This window comes from Salmo trutta, chromosome 25 (genome assembly GCF_901001165.1).
Source record: "Salmo trutta chromosome 25, fSalTru1.1, whole genome shotgun sequence".
Classification (NCBI taxonomy): domain Eukaryota; kingdom Metazoa; phylum Chordata; class Actinopteri; order Salmoniformes; family Salmonidae; genus Salmo; species Salmo trutta.
The window spans coordinates 10,281,204-10,296,096 of NC_042981.1; the positions used below are offsets into that span (position 1 = coordinate 10,281,204).

The 14,893-nt window shown below is 43.8% G+C and overlaps 1 protein-coding gene and 1 long non-coding RNA gene across 6 annotated transcripts in view; one reads left to right on the forward strand and one right to left on the reverse strand.

The window, feature by feature from the left end:
* Window positions 1-2,213: 2,213 nt before the first annotated feature.
* On the reverse strand, window positions 2,214-7,404 carry LOC115161990 (uncharacterized). The gene is made up of 4 exons (XR_003869465.1): window positions 5,505-7,404; window positions 3,218-3,350; window positions 3,001-3,121; window positions 2,214-2,884 (listed from the first exon to the last, which is right to left on the reverse strand). It is a non-coding gene; the product is annotated as an uncharacterized LOC115161990 (long non-coding RNA).
* Window positions 7,405-14,432: 7,028 nt separating this feature from the next.
* LOC115161988 (metabotropic glutamate receptor 1) overlaps window positions 14,433-14,893 on the forward strand; it is a 39,085-nt gene continuing 38,624 nt past the window's right edge. For all 5 annotated transcript variants that reach the window (XM_029712856.1, XM_029712858.1, XM_029712859.1 and 2 more), the window contains exon 1: window positions 14,433-14,686. The gene's annotated coding sequence lies outside the window, so the exon portion shown is untranslated. The remainder of the gene's footprint in view (window positions 14,687-14,893) is intronic.

Sequence of the window (14,893 nt, forward strand, 5' to 3'; positions counted from 1 at the left end):
TGTAGCATATACCTGCAGTGAATCAATCTTCAGTCGTCCTTTGTGTTTCTCTGAAGACGTCAGGGTTTCTTTGTACATCTCCACTGCCTCCACAAACTCATCTACAGGTGGGCATGACAACAAAAACACTCCTCATTAAAGCCACACTACTCAATTTGTTTTTCAGCAGTTTCAACCATCATGCCAGAGGCAGATTGGGACCAGAAATTGGCCATGGCATTTCTAACTCACAGGACCATTTTCTTTGAGGCCCCCACATTGGCCCTTTATTCCTCGAGGCCCCCCCACCAGACCATTTTTTTCCTTGAGGCTCCGATTATTAGCCTGATCATTATCAACTTGCACAAAAAAAAGGAAGTTAGACAGGCCCATTAAGCTAAAAATGGACTAGCCCATCTGGCATTTGCCCGAAATTACAGATGGCCAGTCTGCCCCTGCACACAGCACAAGGATTAAGGATCCTCATTATTGGGACAATCGCAGATCAATGATGTCACAGTCTATCAGGTCGGTTTCCCATGGGAAAGACAGAACAACTGGAGAGGTAGAGGAGAGAAGGCGAGGTGGTGTTTTATTGTCTACCTCTGAGAGTGCTAAGAACCTTGGCGTGATCCTGGACAACACCCTGTCGTTCTCCACTAACATCAAGGCGGTGACCCGATCCTGTAGGTTCATGCTCTACAACATTCGCAGAGTACGACCTTGCCTCACACAGGAAGCGGCGCAGGTCCTAATCCAGGCACTTGTCATCTCCTGTCTGGATTACTGCAACTCGCTGTTGGCTGGGCTCCCTGCCTGTGCCATCAAACCACTACAACTCATCCAGAACGCCGCAGCCCGTCTGGTGTTCAACCTTCCCAAGTTCTCTCACGTCACCCCGCTCCTCCGCTCTCTCCACTGGCTTCCAGTTGAAGCTCGCATCCGCTACAAGACCATGGTGCTTGCCTACGGAGCTGTGAGGGGAACGGCACCTCCGTACCTTCAGGCTCTGATCAGGCCCTACACCCAAACAAGGGCACTGCGTTCATCCACCTCTGGCCTGCTCGCCTCCCTACCTCTGAGGAAGCACAGTTCCCGCTCAGCCCAGTCAAAACTGTTCGCCGCTCTGGCACCCCAATGGTGGAACAAGCTCCCTCACGATGCCAGGACAGCGGAGTCAATCACCACCTTCCGGAGACACCTGAAACCCCACCTCTTTAAGGAATACCTGGGATAGGATAAAGTAATCCTTCTAACCCCCCCCCCCTTTAAAAGATTTAGATGCACTATTGTAAAGTGGTTGTTCTACTGGATATTATAGGTGAATGCACCAATTTGTAAGTCGCTCTGGATAAGAGCGTCTGCTAAATGACTTAAATGTAAATGTAAATGATGATGTGGATGCCTGCCAGACCGTTGAGGGCGTACACCAATTTGTCTGTGAGCCTCTTTACATTCCACTCAACATTTCTTCTGCAGGGACTTGAGCAGCTCCTCCATCATCATGGTGCTGTGTGATGGCATTACTGTAAGTCATAGGATCTATAAGTGTCACTGACATCATCGCAAACAACTAGCAAACTAAACTAAATAAACCAACTGGAAGACTAAACCAAAGAAACAAACTGGAAGACTAAACCAAAGAAACCAACTGGAAGACTAAACCAAAGAAACAAACTGGAAGACTAAACCAAAGAAACCAACTGGAAGACTAAACCAAAGAAACCAACTGGAAGACTAAACAAACAGCAGCACCAGAAACTGAAAGCCACTTTAGGCTTCCTTTATCAACCAACAAATTAAAACTGCGCCACTGAAACACATTGTCGGTAAGACCTCATTAACTGTCAAACAGAACTGAACAATACAATAGCGCACCACAGACCCGAACACACTGGCTTTATCGATTAACCAACGAACAAATGTGAGGCCATAGAGACCATTTATCTCCATGTGAGGCCATCCAATTACCAGCTAGTAATTTGGGCTCCGTGCCAACCAACTAATATAAGAAAGAACAATTCAGTCATCAAAGACAGCATGATGAGACAAGAGCCCTTGTATTGGCCACCCACTCCGACTTGCTTCATACAGTGAGGGTCCTCGTAACACGGTAAAATAAGGTGAAAAAAACTGTGCTATTAAGATACTTATGAACCACAGAGCCCAAACCTTATATACTTCAATTTATTAAAAACATTTTTTAAATATTTTATATGGAGAAAAATGTTAACTACAAAATGTAATGCTTTTATTTACAACTTTGGAAGGATACTGAAAGGATATTTGTAAATGCTTCTGTTTTTAATTCACATTTCATGATTTATACTTAATGATTTCTAAATGTCAGGGCATTAATTCACAAATCTTTATTCATGTTTACAAAAATGTTGACATTTATTCAAATTATGGTGTACGAATACAACGCAATATGTTTTTGTGTGTGGATTATATTTGTGCTTTTTTTGTTTACAGATCATGGCTTATATATTTTTATTGTACTCTCCTATTTCCAACAATATTGCCATTAATCTACCCACATAGGAGGAGCAATGACAACATTCCTACTATGTACTGGGCAGGAGTGTCTTTGGCTGTTCATAGGATAAATAAACCCTTTGTTTACTTCTAAAGGTAGGCTACTTCCAACATAACCATGTTATTTTGGCATTAATTTCGTGTTACATATCAGTTTGCAAACAATGTAAAAAAAACACAAATACATTTTGATCCTTTAGTTAATAAAGCTGCATACAAACATTGTCTCTTGAGTAACATGCTGACTTCACTGGGCGAGCGTGTGCGTCCATCCGCGAGTGCCGTCGTGCGCATGTTGATTTTGTCCATCCACACCAGACTTGATCAGGACACGCAGGTTGAAATATCAAAACAAACTCTGAACCAACTATATTCATTTGGGGACAGATTGAAAAGCATTAAATATTTATGGCAATTTAGCTAGTTAGCTTGCTGTTTCTAGCTCATTTGTCCTGGGATATAAACATTGGGTTGTTATTTTACCTGAAATGCACAAGGTCCTCTACTCTGACAATTAATCCACCTTAGCTGTGTGATAACAGCTTCTCCATGTTCTGCCTCTACAAGTCAGCGTCACACTTCTTCTCCTCTGTCTCCACCACTTCTAACATGGGAACAGAGAAATTGTACACAGACAGGGTCATGGATCAGTGGAGGAAGAGGAGTAGGACGTGAAATAATAATAAGAAAAGTGACTAACCAGAAATTATGAAGTCATAGTAAAACTCCATTAAATTCTGGATCTGTTGATTTGCTTTTCTGATGCGTCCGTTTCCCTCGCTGAGGAATTCAGGCTTTTCCAATCCCGATTACAGTACATATATCCCCACCTGCTGCAGGAAAGCCAACAAACACAGGAGAAAAAACATCACTTTAGACTGAAACAACAAAATAAAAGGCAATATAATAATTTACTCCATATTCATGACCAAAATGGATGGATACAATTGATGGGTGACTACGTCAGACAACCACCATGCTGATCAAACTACATATTTCATTGAAGCACTTGAAACTGAAGAACAAAAACATGCCTGAATATTGACACTACTCTCCCAATGATCACATACAGAGTATATGAAGTCAGAGTGGAGTATATGAAGTCAGAGTGGAGTATATGAAGTCAGAGTGGAGTATATGAAGTGTAGAGTATATAAGGTCAGAGTAGAGTATATAAAGTCAGAGTAGAGTATATGAAGTCAGCGTAGAGAATATAAAGTCAGCGTAGAGTATATGAAGTCAACGTAGAGTATATGAAGTCAGAGTAGAGTATATAAAGCGTAGAGTATATGAAGCCAGCGTAGAGTACATAAAGTCAGAGTACATAAAGTCGGAGTAGAGTATATAAAGTCAGAGTAGAGTATATAAAGTGTAGAGTATATAAAGTTTGAGTAGAGTACGCTGACTTTATATACTCTACGCTGACTTTATACAGTGAGGGAAAAAAGTATTTGATCCCCTGCTGATTTTGTACGTTTGCCCACTGACAAAGAAATGATCAGTCTATAATTTTAATGGTAGGTTTATTTGAACAGTGAGAGACAGAATAACAACAAAACAATCCAGAAAAACGCATGTCAAAAATGTTATAAATTGATTTCCATTTTAATGAGGGAAATAAGTATTTGACCCCCTCTCAATCAGAAAGATTTCTGGCTCCCAGGTGTCTTTTATACAGGTAACGAGCTGAGATTAGGATCACACTCTTAAAGGGAGTGCTCCTAATCTCAGTTTGTTACCTGTATAAAAGACACCTGTCCACAGAAGCAATCAATCAATCAGATTCCAAACTCTCCTCCATGGCCAAGACCAAAGAGCTCTCCAAGGATGTCAGGGACAAGATTGTAGACCTACACAAGGCTGGAATGGGCTACAAGACCATCGCCAAGCAGCTTGGTGAGAAGGTGACAACAGTTGGTGTGATTATTCGCAAATGGAAGAAACACAAAAGAACTGTCAATCTCCCTCGGCCTAGGACTCCATGCAAGATCTCACCTCGTGGAGTTGCAATGATCATGAGAACGGTGAGGAATCAGCCCAGAACTACATGGGAGGATCTTGTCAATGATTTCAAGGCAGCTGGGACCATAGTCACCAAGAAAACAATTGGTAACACACTACGCCGTGAAGGACTGAAATCCTGCAACACCCGCAAGGTCCCCCTGCTCAAGAAAGCACATATACATGCCCGTCTGAAGTTTGCCAATGAACATCTGAATGATTCAGAGGACAACTGGGTGAAAGTGTTGTGGTCAGATGAGACCAAAATGGAGCTCTTTGGCATAACTCAACTCGCCGTGTTTGGAGGAGGAGGAATGCTGCCTATGACCCCAAGAACACCATCTCCACCGTCAAACATGGAGGTGGAAACATTATGCTTTGGGGGTGTTTTTCTGCTAAGGGGACAGGACAACTTCACCGCATCAAAGGGACGATGGACGGGGCCATGTACCATCAAATCTTGGGTGAGAACCTCCATCCCTCAGCCAGGGCATTGAAAATGGGTCGTGGATGGATATTTCAACATGACAATGACCCAAAACACACGGCCAAGGCAACAAAGGAATGGCTCAAGAAGAAGCACATTAAGGTCCTGGAGTGGCCTAGCCAGTCTCCAGACCTTAATCCCATAGAAAATATGTGGAGGGAGCTGAAGGTTCGAATTGCCAGACGTCAGCCTCGAAACTTTAATGACTTGGAGAAGATCTGCAAAGAGGAGTGGGACAAAATCCCTCCTGAGATGTGTGCAAACCTGGTGGCCAACTACAAGAAACATCTGACCTCTGTGATTGCCAACAAGGGTTTTGCCACCAAATACTAAGTCATGTTTTGCAGAGGGGTCAAACACTTATTTCCCTCATTAAAATGCAAATCAATTTATAACATTTTTACAAATGTACAAAATCAGCAGGGGATCAAATACTTTTTTCCCTCACCGTATAGAGTATATAAAGTCAGCATAGCGTATATATATTCAAACTGCACACCTTAATTGCCTCCACTCATGGCTGATGACACAGCTGCACTCTTTTTCTTCTCTAGTCAGTCCAGTCACTCCACTGGGCAGGTCCTTTCTAGATGCCTGTTCTCCACTGGGCCAGTCCGGTCCAGAGGCCTCTACTCCACTGGGCAGGTCCTATACAGATGCCTGTTCTCCACTGGGCCGGTCCTATCCAGAGGCCTACAATCCATTAGGCCAGTCCTATCCAGATGCCTGTCTCCACTAGGCCAGTCCTATCCAGAGGCTTGTTCTCCACTAGGCCAGTCCTATCCAGAGGCCTCCACTCCAGTTCTCCTTTACTACTACTACTATTCTCGTCACTGCTCATCGCTGCTGCTGGTCAAACTGAGGGTGAAGGCCCTCTGGTCAAAACATGGGGGATTAGCCCGAGGCTAAAATCCCCAATCAGAGACTTCCAGACGTGAGCCAAGTCAGAGAGGGGCAGCACAGTGAGGGAGAGGGAGGTGGAGGAGGAGTTGTTTGTAGAGGAGGTACCAGGGAGGTGGGACTCCTCTCCTAGTCCTAAATCTGAGCTGAGCTGGATCAGCTTGTTTCACAGTCCCCTGGATGGTCAAGAGAAGAGAACCTGTTGGCAATTGGTGGCTGGTTGCAAGGAGGGAGCTGGTTGAAATTTGTTCGCCGGTGAAGAGAAGAGTATCTGGTCATCCTCTTCTTGGAGTAGAGACTCGTTCCTGCGGTCCTTGTGCATGTTCCAGTTCAGCTTATTTTTGGCCTCCTCATCCACCCTCAGCAATGGGGCACGCTTCCTTCTGTTGCTCATTATGACAGCCATAGGAGAGGGTAAAAGGATGTCAGGATAGTCACACATAGGTGCTCAAGTACATTCATGACATCATGAAGGTGATTGAGCGAGTGAGTCCGTGTGCACCCGTCAATTAACAGCTCCAGTGAAGACCATTGAGCTATAATAAGAACGGTGAAGACAGTCTCCGGTGTTGCTTTGCTAGCTACCTAGCTATGTTTATTGTTTTATTAAAGCCAGCTAAGCTTAACAAAGAAGATGGCGAGGTACAGATTTGGACTCTGCTCTATTTGCTGGGGAAGGAAGCTGATCAAGTTTTTCAAGACATTGACATTTTCAGTGGAGGAGAATCAGAACGATTATGAGACTGTTATGGGGATAAACTGGACAATCATTTTGTACCCAAAGTAAACACTATTGATGAAAGAGCCCGCTTTCTTTCATCAGCGTGCCTAAAAGCCCAGCTAGCTGATACTGTACATGTGCTTTCGACACTGCCAAGAACGAAAATATCCGGGACAAGTTGGCCAAGTTAGATATTAGATAAGGAGTTGTTGGGGAAGCTTCAGCTGGGGAAGCTTCAGCTAACACCTGACTTGACCCTCGACAAAGTGGTAGAGCTTGTGAGGCAGTCAGAGCAAGGGGTATATTAGCGAATAAGGGGCTAATGCTAACAGTGCACAGCACTTTACAACTAGTACTATTTGGAAAGAAAAGCAGGATAGCTTCAAAGTGTATGTGATAAAGGGACCATCTGGTGGGCTGTAATGTAACTGCTGTTGCAGTGAGCTTGGTGAAGAGAATAGAAGAGATTCAAAGCACTGAGCAGGTTGAAGATATGACCAATCAAAATAAGCCTGAAAGATGATGCAGTGCCCTACAGTGTAAACACAGCCCTATGTGTGCCAATGCCCATGCTCCCTAAGGCGAAAAAAGGAGCTTGACCGCATGGTGGCGAGTGGTGTGATCAGGGAGCCTACACAGTGGTGTGGTCCTATGGTTCTGGTACCCAAGAGAAACAAAGACCAGCCTGAGGGTATGTGCTGATTTGAGAAGATTCAACAAATCAGGGAAAAGGGAGAAATACATTCTACCCACTGTTCCCCGGGCGCCGAAGATGTGGATGTTGACTAAGGCAGCCCCCCCGCACCTCTCTGATTCAGAGGGGTTGGGTTAAATGCGGAAGACACATTTCAGTTGAATGCATTCAGTTGTACAACTGACTAGGTATCCCCCTTTCCCTTACCCTTTCTACTCACCATTCTACCCACCCTAGACGATATGCTGCCAAAATTGGCTGGTGCCAAGGTGTTTTCTCTTTTAGATGCCGTAAGTGGCTTCTGGCAGATTCGACTAGTACCAAGCATACCACGTTCATAACGCCTTTTGGAAGGTACTATTTCATTTGGAATCAGTAGTGCCCCAGAAATCTTCCAGCGCGAGATGACAGAGCTCCTGAGGACCAAGAAGGCATGGCCATTTACATGGATGATATCCTTATCTACTCAGAGGATCATCAGGGGGAGACTTTTATGCACATTGGAGAAAGCAGGTTTGAAGCTCAACCCAGACAAAATGTATACTGCGTCAGAAACGGCTCAACTACTTAGGACACTGCATCAACGAGAATGGCATTTGTCCAGATGAGGCCCAAGATCCAGGCTGTCACCCAGCTGGAGCCATCAAGTAATGTGACTGATCTGAGGAGGATCCTGGGTATGGTACACTGCCTAGGCATGTACCTACCAGGTCTAGCTGATGCCACCAAACCACTCAACGACCTGCTCAAGAGTGATGCTACATGGACATGGAGTGCTGTGCTGTGCAGGAGGGGGCCTTTAGGAAGGTAAAGCAACTCGTCACAGAGTCCCCTGTAGTGGCATTCTATGATACGAAAAAACCTACCATAGTCCGTACAGACGGCAGTAGTTATGGGTAAGGTGGGGTCCTTCTACAGAAACATGATGGACAGTTAAAGCCAGTAGCTTATTACTCCAGGACTCTCACAGATGCAGAGAAGTGCAATGCCTCAGATAGAAAAGGATTGTCTCGCAGCAGTCTGGGCATGTGAGAAGTTTACCAGATATCAGTATGGCCAAGATGCAGTCACACTGCAGAGTGATCACAAACCCCGCATTCCACTGATCAACTACAAGACTTTGACTTAGTTCCTTTGAGGTGCAAGAGACTGTTAATGTGCATGATGCCTTATAACGCTACAGCGGAGTATGTTCTGGGGAAACCGCTTGTTATAGCAGACGCCCTTTCCAGACATCCCCAGGCAGCTGTTACATGAGAGATCGCAGAGCTGACCAGTGAAACCGAGGCCTATGAGGATGCAGTTTGTGTAACCGATGTGAAATGGCTAGTTAGTTAGCGGTGGTGCGCGCTAATAGCGTTTCAATCAGGGGGACGTCACTCGCTCTGAGACCTGAAGTAGTTGTTCCCCTTGCTCTGCAAGGGCCGCGGCTTTTGTGGCGCGATGGGTAACGATCCCTGGTTCAAGCCTAGGTTGGGGCGAGGAGAGGTACGGAAGCTATACTGTTACATTGATGCTGTTGACCCGGATCACTGGTTGCTGCGGAAAAAGAGGAGGTCAAAAGGGGGGTGAGTGTAACCGATGTGAAATGGCTAGTTAGTTAGCGGTGGTGCGAGCTAATAGCATTTCAATCGGGTGACGTCACTCGCTCTGAGACCTGAAGTAGTTGTTCCCCTTGCTCTGCAAGGGCCGCGGCTTTTGTGGCGTGATGGGTAACGATGCTTCGTGGGGTGTCAGTTGTTGATGTGTACAGAGGGTCCCTGGTTCAAGCCCAGGTTGGGGCGAGGAGAGGGACGGAAGCTAAACTGTTACATTTGTACAGCAAGGCCTATTTCACCCACCAAGCTTGATGTGGTCAAGAAGCAGACACAACAGGCTGCAGATGGTGAAACACTATGTGACAGTACGCAACAAAAGTGCCAGACAAGGTAAAAGCCTACTACATCTCCCAACAGCACCTCACAGGGACTAGTGTTGTATGGAAATAGAAGTAGTGCCACAAGACATGAGAACTGAGATGTTAAAGACACGACGGCCATCAGGGCATTGTGAAGCGCCGGGAGTGAGCTAGAGGTAGTATGTGCTGGCCTGGAATAAGTAAAAATATCCAGGAAATAGTCAGTACATGCAAAGGCTGTCAGGAGTCTAAACCAACTTGTCGGCGGGAACCTCTGATCACCACTCCGCTCCCCAGTCACACATGGGAAAGAGTAGCAGCTGATATGTGTGAACTCAACAAGCTAAACTACTTGGTAGTTGGGGAGTATTTTTCTAGATACAGTGCCTTCGGAAATGATTCAGACCCCTTGACTTTTTCCACATTTTGTTACGTTAAAGCCTTGTTCTAAAATGGATAAAATAAACAATTTTCCTCATCAATCTACACACAATACCCCATAATGACAAAGCGTAAAAAAGGTTAGCACATTTTCTGTGCACATTTATTACAAGTAAAAAACGGAAAAACCTTATTCACATAAGTATTCAGACCCTTTGCTATGAAAATTGAGCTCAGGTGCATTCTGTTTCCATTGATCATCCTTGAGATGTTTCTACAACTTGATTGGAGACCACCTGTGGTAAATTCAATTGATTGGACATGATTTGGAAAGGCACACCCCTGTCTATATAAGGTCCTACAGTTGACAGTGCACGTCAGAGCAAAAACCAAGCCATGAGGTCGAAGGAATTATCCATAGAGCTCTGAGACAGGATTGTGTAGAGGCACAGATCTTGGAAAGGGTACCAAAAATGTTCTGCAACATTGAAGATCCCCAAGAACACAGTGGCCTCTGTAATTCTTAAATGGAAGAAGTTTGGAACCACCAAGACTCCTCCTAGAGCTGGCCGCCCAACCAAACTGAGCAATCGCGGGAGAAGTGCCTTGTACAGGGAGGTGACCAAGAACCTGATTGTTGCACTGACAGAGCTCCAGAGTTCCTCTGTGGAGATGGGAGAACCTTCCAGAAGGACAACCATTTCTGCAGCACTCCACCAATCAGGCCTTTATGGTAGAGTGGCCAGACAGAAGCCACTCCTCACTAAAAGGCAAATGACAGCCCGCTTGGAGTTTGCCAAAAGCACCTAAAGGACTTTTAGACCATGAGAAACAAGATTCTCTGGTCTGATGAAACCAAGATTGAACTCTTTGGACTGAATGTCAAGCATCACATCTGGAGGAAACCTGGCACCATCCCTATGGTGAAAGCATGGTGGTGGCAGCATAATGCTGTGGGGATGCTTTTCAGTGGCAGGGACTGGGAGACTAGTCACTATTGAGGGTAAAATGAACAGAGCAAAGTACAGAGAGATCCTTGATGAAATTCGGCTCAGGACCTCAGACTGGGATGGAGGTTCAACTTCCAACAGGACAACGACCCTAAGCACACAGCCAAGACAACGCAGAAGTGGCTTCATGACAAGTCTCTGAATGTCCTTGAGTGGCCCAGCCAGAGCCAGGACATGAACCTGATCAAACATCTCTGGAGAGACCTGAAAATAGCTGTGCAGCAACACTCCCCATCCAACCTGACAGAGCTTGAGAGGATCTGCAGAGAAGAATGGGATAAACTCCCAAATATAGGTGTGCCAAGCTTTCAGCATCATACCCAAGAAGACTTGAGGCTGTAATCGGTGCCAAAGGTGCTTCAACAAAGTACTAAGTAAAGGGTCTGAATACTTATGTAAATATCAAATTTCAGTTTTTTTTCAAAAAAAAACTGTTCGCTTTGTCATCATGGGGTATTGTGTGTATATATTGATGAGGAAAAAAAACTATTTCATCCATTTTAGAATAAGGCTGTAACATAACAAAATGTGAAAAAGGTCAAGGGGTCTGAATACTTTCCGAATGCACTGTATATATAAATAGCTTACCTCAAACACATGTCAGGATAAACTACTAGAACTAAACTGAAGAACATCTTCCCCAGGTGGGGATGCCTTCATGTGCTAATTACAGACAATGCTCCCCAGTTGGCAGGTAGATCTTTCACACAATTCTCGAAGGACTATGATTTCAGACTCATTACCACCAGCCCTCACTACGCCCAAGCAAATGGTGAGGCAGAGCGAGCCGTGCAGAGAGCCAAAACGATCTTGAAGCAGGCTGACCCATTCTTAGCTCTCATGACCTACAGAGCAACGTCACTGCACAGCACAGGTGTGAGCCCAGCACAGCTCATGCTTGGCAGACAGCTCCACACCACAGTTCCCAGCCTGGAGGTTAACCTACAACTTGCATGACCAGACCTCCCAGCAGGTGAGACATGTTGACAAGAGAGCAAAGCCAAGGTACAGTCATGTCTACAACAACAGGTACAACTTCAGAGCCCTTCCAGAACTCCGGCCCGGAGTAAACGTCGCCGTGAAGCTGGATGACGAACGATGCTTGGACAAAGGTGGCTTCAGTGCTTCAACAGTGTGACACACCCAGGTCATACTTGGTCCAGACAGACAAGGAAGTGCTGCGCAGGAATCCATGCCACCTAAAACCCCTCCACAGTGCTTCGGAGACTTCTCCAAAGGGTAGAGAGGAACACACAGAGCGTGACACGGAGTTGCACTTACCTGTTCCAGATGCCGGCCCACCACCTGTCTGCACCACAGACTCCACATGACTTCTAGTGGCAGAGTTTTCAAACCACCAGACAGATACAGACACTATGTGCAGTAGTTAATGCATCGTCTGCATTATGTGGCAGAATAACCCCACTGCAGCTATGAAGGTGACTGGCAGTTTACCCAGCTCACCTTAGGGTAGAATATAGTTAATGTTGAAGAAACAAGAGACTGTTTTAGGAAATGTTCTGTCAACAAAAAAGGAGTTGATGTTTCATGAGTTGATTAACTTTAAAGACAGAAAAGTTTGTTTATGAACTCATATGTTAGGGAGACAAAAGCTTATTACAGTGATGGACAATAAACATTAATTCATGTAATGTGATATTTTTAAACATTTTAGAAATACATGTCTTAAAAAACTAAAAGAATGTGATGTGATGGATTGTAACTATTTTATTATAGAGCAGGGAGCAAGGATATTCATGACCTCATAAAATATGATTAGGCAAGTGAGTCCGCATGCACCCTGTGAAGGCAGTGAAGGCAGTCTCCGGGGTTATGTTGCTAGCTATGTTTTGTTTCATTAAAATTATATTCGCCTCCGAATTCTTCATATAAAGCATAACACTAGAATGACGAGGAAAGAATTGCCCACATTAAAGTTTGCACCATTTTTTGTTGTTGAGGGAACTGACTTATGCAGAACAAATTGTTAACAATGCAGTGACAGTTACGAAAGGGAAGGTAATCATGACATGCAGGGATTCATTTGTAAACATTGAAAGTCCGTGCCAGAGGATCATAAAACCTTGTGGTTTGGCCACTTCGATATCCTGTCGTTCTTCATCCTTGTAAGCAGTGATGGAATAAGTATCCAATTGCCATACTTAAGTAAAAGTAAAGATACCTTAATAGAAAATGAAAAGTGAAAGTCACCCATTAAAATCCTACTTGAGTAAAAGTCTAGAAGTATTTGGTTTTAAATATATACTTCAGTATCAAAAGTAAATGTAATTGGTGAAATATACTTCTTAAGTATCAAAAGGAAAAGTATAAATCATTTCAAATTCCTTATATTAAGCAAACCAGACGGCACCATTTTCTTGTTTGTTTTTTATGTATGCATAGCCAGAGGCACATTCCAACCCTCAGACATCATTAACAAACTAAGCATGTGTTTAGTGAGTCCACCAGATCAGAGGCAGTAGAGATGACCAGGAATGTTCTCTTGATAAGTGTGTGAATTTGACCATTTTCCTGTCCTGCTAAGGATTCAAATAGTAACAAGTACTTTTGGTTGTCAGGGAAAATGTATGGAGTAGAAAGTACATCATTTTCTTTAGGAATGTAATGAAGTAAAAATAAAAGTTGTCAAAAATATAAATAGTAAAGTAAAGTACAGATACTCCCCAAAAAACTACTTAAGTAGTACTTTCAAGTATTTTTACTTTTAAGTACTCCACCACTGGTTGTGCTGGCTAATTGTCTTCACATATTGACAACTGGTTACTGAATGATTATTGAGCTACTACATGTCAACAATGGTTCTGTAATGTAGAAATCCCATACTGCAACATTTTACATTTAACATTTACATTTAAGTCATTTAGCAGACGCTCTTATCCAGAGCGACTTACAAATTTTGTTACATGATGTGCTTGCAACAATGTAAGAGAAACCTACACCAGTATCTGTGGTTGTCAGTGTTACAGTTGCCTTCTTTAAGATACATTATGATTGTTGTCTGGCTAGGATGGCACAGACATCTTGCTAACAAACTTTGAACATTTACTTTTTATTTCTCACCAAGCGTTGGCTCTGTTCCTGCAGACAAAATAATAGACTGGTCCGGATGTTCAAAACCAGTCAAGAATGGACTTTACAGTCTTCTTGTACAGACTGCTCCTTTGCCGCTGCTGTGCACCATGTTTTCATGCAGGCCGGAAATGAGGTGGCGCCATAACCACAGAATTAGGAATTGGAATACTATTTAATTTATTACGTAATTTAATAGGATCTCTATGGTCACAACAACATTGAACCGGAACCGTCAGGCCACAGCCACTAGGTCGCAGCATTGCTCTCCATTCCTCTGTAGAGAGTTAAAAAGTTGGCTCTTGCTCGCTTGCTTGTCCGTTTCAACTTGTTGCAGTCACATTGCACAAACAAAATGCATTAAGATAATTCAGTCAAATGCAACAAATATGTAGGCTAGTGTCGATATGTTGCATATCTGCAGGTATCACTGGTTTAGCCTATTTGGTTACAAGGCTATAGCTACAGATGCCTATAGACTAATTTCATACTTACAATACTTATCTTCTTATTGTAGGCCTGATTCTTCTTATTGTAGGCCTGATTCTTCTTATTGTAGGTATGATTATACCTTTTGTTATGACAAATAAATAAAGCAAACTTGTACATGCAATTAACTATTTTATTGAGCCTACGTTACTCCCATGCATATACATGTTAAATGATGGGCGTGTCATTGCAATGTACTGGACGATACTCCGGATAGAGACAATTAACTCCACTCCATACGTTTCTATCTCTCTCTTCGTCCTCTTTTATCCGGGCCATACAATGCATTCTATGTGACCCGGTTTTAAAGATGCATGCAGTGATCAAGAGGAATCGAAGGGGGCACCCATGCTTCCTTTCAGAAAGATAGAGAGCTAGAGGTTGGGGGAAAAATGAGAAATACTGTATTTGCGCTGCAGAGGCTTATTAAACTTGGTCTCCAAACCGAGAGGTTCAGGAGACGAGGAGATACGCAATGTTCCCGAGGCAGCAGGTGCAGGTATGTACACTCTAACGTTTCGATATCTAAGGTATTTTAGGCTATAGCGAACGCAAAAGGTGCAATATAACATGAATGGGGGAGATTGCCCCTCATGTGAATAGCAATGATGGCAAGCATTGCTTTAGTTATTTGATTACTAGCCTACGGCATTTCATTTACAAATGTCCTGGGAAAAAAGTGAAACACTGTAAAATACCCTATTTT